The sequence below is a fragment of the Lycium ferocissimum genome, unplaced genomic scaffold, assembly GCF_029784015.1.
Source record: "Lycium ferocissimum isolate CSIRO_LF1 unplaced genomic scaffold, AGI_CSIRO_Lferr_CH_V1 ctg2593, whole genome shotgun sequence".
NCBI lineage: Eukaryota > Viridiplantae > Streptophyta > Magnoliopsida > Solanales > Solanaceae > Lycium > Lycium ferocissimum.
In genome coordinates this window covers 79856-84121 of record NW_026722588.1, presented here as the reverse complement: position 1 = coordinate 84121, position 4266 = coordinate 79856, and the positions used below count along the sequence as shown (strand labels likewise).

The following is a 4266-nucleotide window of genomic DNA, read 5'->3' as shown; positions in this document are numbered from 1 at the left end:
TCACTCAATTTTTGATGGGTAAATTGGTAAATCAACTTTTGACATAGATGTGTTCCCATTTTTATAATAGTATGATATGATGATGAGTTGAATAAATGACTTCAGAGAGCACATTGAACTATCTGGATAACCATTCTGGAAAATGGATCTTAATGCCATTGCTTGCTTATGAACCCCTTCACCATCATTCATCAACTGGTCCATTCCTTGAACTATGTCATCTTTCTTCACCATATCTCTCAGGTCATCACTACTAAGTAAAATCACGTGTCCCATTTTCAAGTAATTTGCTACCAATTTGGCATCATGGAATTGGTCACCCCTGAGTTCCATCCACAATGCGACAGAAATATACTAGTTGAAAGATGGCTCAAAATCAACAACTGTGGTAGCCACCCATTTATTATCAACCCTCTATATATTCCCTATTCTTTCTTCCAATCCATGAGGGTAATATCCTTCTTCTTGTTGGCTGCCTCCAAAGAGACCCGAGGGTGGACCGGACCGACCTGAATCGGCCTGAATAACCCAAATAAAAGGATGGTTTGATGCCTCTAATGCATCATCCAGTTGAGCATATTCTTCTAAACTAGGTCCAACTTTACTACCAAATGACACATAAATTACAGATCGCTGAGGTTTTGAGTTCAACCATTGCATCACCTCTTCCTTTGTAAAGTTTGACTGGCGGTTTGACCTGACTTCATGAACATGTAGTATTGAACTAGGTGATTTCCAAAATGTTTCTAGCAACAATGGTCATACACCCCATTTTGGCTTTTCAATTTGATTTGTTACATAATCAATGAATGGACCCTCAAGATCATAGCAGGAATTGATCAACAATGCAATAGAACCCTCTACCTCATCCACCATCACGGTTTTTGACTTGGCCTGAGGCCCATATTTTATCCCACCGTGGTAGTCCCGATAGATCGTTCTTTCTATTCGACCACCACCGTGATGGTGACCGGCCCATGATGATTTCGTTTCGATATCGCAGTAACTCGAGCCATACTTTCGTGCAACCCCAAGATCCGAACTCACCCGTTTCATCTCATCCACATGGTTCTTCCAAGCCGCAAACCTTATCAAGAAAGACAAGCACCGTGTGAAGAAAGAGACAAAAGGTATATCAAATTTCTTGAAAATTTCCTTGCTCCACCATCATGACGTCCACCACAACACAATATAGCCGAGTCTTACCTCGATCCATTGCATCGTTCGTTAGGTATCAATATAATCCCCTGTCTTAACTGCTGATGGTGATGCTTGGAATATTGTCCTTTCCTTTTGGTGGGAAAACTGCACTTTGCCGTTACTTTTGTGGCGGTGTTGGAGTTGATGTTGTAGTAGATATTCAACGAGTCGGGCGCAGAATGGCGACGAAGATTGGGGGGAGGAGGAGAGGTGGGGGAATGCTAAGGTGACTTTAAAGTCGAAAGAGGCGAGATTCTTGCATTTCCGGCATGGGAAGAGATGACCTTGACCATAAAATGGGAGCACAAAAATCTCTCCGTTAGTGGCTTCCATGTTTTTGTTCTCTGATTAAAGTTACAGTTGTTGTCTTTGATTCCATCTCTATATATAATAAAGACTATTGAATTCTGCGTGTGAAGCGTGAATACGAATGTGTGGGGAAAGTGGAGAAGAAACTTGGACACAAAGTAAATTGAAAGAAAGGAATTAATGGAGCCGAAAAGGACATAGCGTAGCAAGTAGCAATAGCGTCTTAACAATGTTGAGTGATTATTAGAAGAAACCATTTGAGTAATGTATTTGTTTATCGCTTACGCTTTTTCACAAAAGGTATCCGATTTTTTAGACTTCCCCCATTTAGGGAAACGTTTCTTTAATTATCCTCACGTCATTTGCTTGGTTGTAAATTTTAAAATCTTTATGATTTGATTATTAAAAATCTTATTTAGATAGAAAAAAGAACATTTTTCAAAAAATTTACAGCAAAACGTGTTTCACTCAGTTTTTTTACTCTCTCATTTATTGATCGAGATGAGACAATTCTCTTTCTCTTTACGTATGTAAGTCACCTTCTCGAATTATATTAATTCCGTAATTTCTCATTAATGAGTATCTCTATGGTCAAGGAAAGATGGAAGTTTCACACCCTCATTGTTTACACAAGATATTCTGAAAAAACAAATATGTAGAAACACTTTTATATGCCGGCCCATAATTCTTTTAACTCACTCTGTCTTCTTCCTCTCTTTCCTATTCTACACAAAATCCAAACCTTTGTCACAGCTATGGCAGACTATGACCATGCTATTTTGGTGCAAGTATTACCTTTTTCTACCTTTGCCTTGGCGTGTTTTAATGTCTCTATCTCGTTTCGTTTTTTAATAGTACATCAAATCTCGAAGCCACAGTCTCAATCTCTCCATTTCGGGCAATATATGAATCAAATCACGTGATGGAAATCTCAACGTTCGAATTTCAAACGAGTTTTGACTAGATTTAAATATCTCTTTAACTCTTTAGCTGAACCAAGTCTTTTTTTTTTTTTTGGAGCCCGGAAAAAACTCTCTCATCTATGTCCAAAAATCAGTCTTTAGGCTTACTTAAAAGATCAGAAATCTTCACTACTTGAAACAGAGTGTTTATGTTATCTACCCTTTATATGTTGAACGGATGTATCAAAATGTGATTTCTTTTTAACCTTCAAAAGCCATGATTTAAAGTTTTATACTTTCACATTATATCATACCCTAGTTGTTGGATGCTCTGTTTAATTTCGGAATGATCAAGAGCGCACATTATTTGCTTGAATGAGGCATTAGATATCATGAATATAGTTTTCCCTTTCTATTTATTTTTATCGCATGTTGGAGGTGATCTCTGCTTATGAATGCTACTCATTTCTTTGTTATAAACATTAAGTTAGATTTTCTCTCCTAGTTTAAATCTTATGTCTGTGTTTTTCCTTAAATTAAACTAGTTTCCAAAATAATGAATCTGTGTGTATATCTTATGCATGACATATGTTCATTTTCGTTCCTTACTGCCACTTAGAAAAGGGGTCTTTATGGTCTCATAATAGTTTGTTAGGACTTCATGTCTGAACACGTTTAAATGGAAATGAAAGCTCTCTGTTTTGTATACATTATTACTTAAAAGCATGTTCTATTTAGAAAGTGTTAAATCTTTTGTACTCCTAAGTTTGAAAGTACTTATTTTAGCGTAAGTTGTTGTCCACTTCGTCTATCTATTACATTCGTGTCTATACGATCGGAATACCATTCTTTCTAACCACTCTTCTTTTCTTTTTCTTTCATGGAAACACCGGAGCCGAAGAGTTTCACTTTGAAACTCAACGACACCGCTTACAGAGTCCGCACATCCTTCACTCCCTGCCCTCTTACTTTGGTTGAGTGGAAAAGTTTATGAAAGCCAAAAATGGCTTTTATCGTTTTATATCACTTTTGCTTGCTCATTAGTGTGTTTAAGATATCTAGTGTGACTAATCTTTTATTTTTGTTTTTGTGATTGACAGTTAAGATCTATATTACTTCATAACTTATAGCTAAGTTTCATTTAAAGGTTTTATTTTAGTTAGTAATAGGCTAATTACTTTTTTTACCTGGGATGACATTTAGATGTAAAGGAAATGGAATAGGTAATTAGTTATCTATGTTTCTCCAAGTTTTATCCTTTAGGTGGGAGTTTGGTTAAATATTTTCACTAAAAGAAAGAATTTACTTCACAAAGCAGCCTTCATTTTTCTAGCTAATCTAATCTTTCTTTGAATATAAATGGGATTCAAAGCTACACTTAAATGAAGAAGCTGTTGAGTTTACAAAATCATTTCCGTTTCCCTGTCCATTTTAGCAAAAATGATTTCGACGTCAGTCACCCCTAAAAAATAAGGTGGGCCCCATACTAAAAACACCAATAATATTAAAAAAAAAAAAAAAAAAGTGGACGCCACCATCTCCAAACTCATGTAAACTACTATATAGAAGCATGGGTCTAAAAAAAATTTTTAAAAACAAAGATGGGTCCCATTCTAAAAACACCAATCAATATTAAAAAAAAAAAAAAAAGTGGACCCCTTATTAAAAAAATCAAGCAATATAAAAAAAAAAGTAGACCCCATATTAAAAAACAAGCAATGTCAAAAAAATAAAAAAACATGCACCTCATATTATAAAATCAAACAATATTCATGTAATTTCCAAAGTATCCACATTAAGTCAATAATGGTGGATTCATTCACACACGCGTACAACCCATTAGTGGAAAGAAATG

At 35.6% G+C, this 4266-nt stretch overlaps 1 pseudogene; it reads right to left on the bottom strand.

Annotated features, from left to right (window-relative positions):
• Positions 1-1533, bottom strand: LOC132043576 (probable UDP-glucosyl transferase 73B6; annotated as a pseudogene).
• Between the last annotated feature and the right edge of the window lie 2733 nt (positions 1534-4266).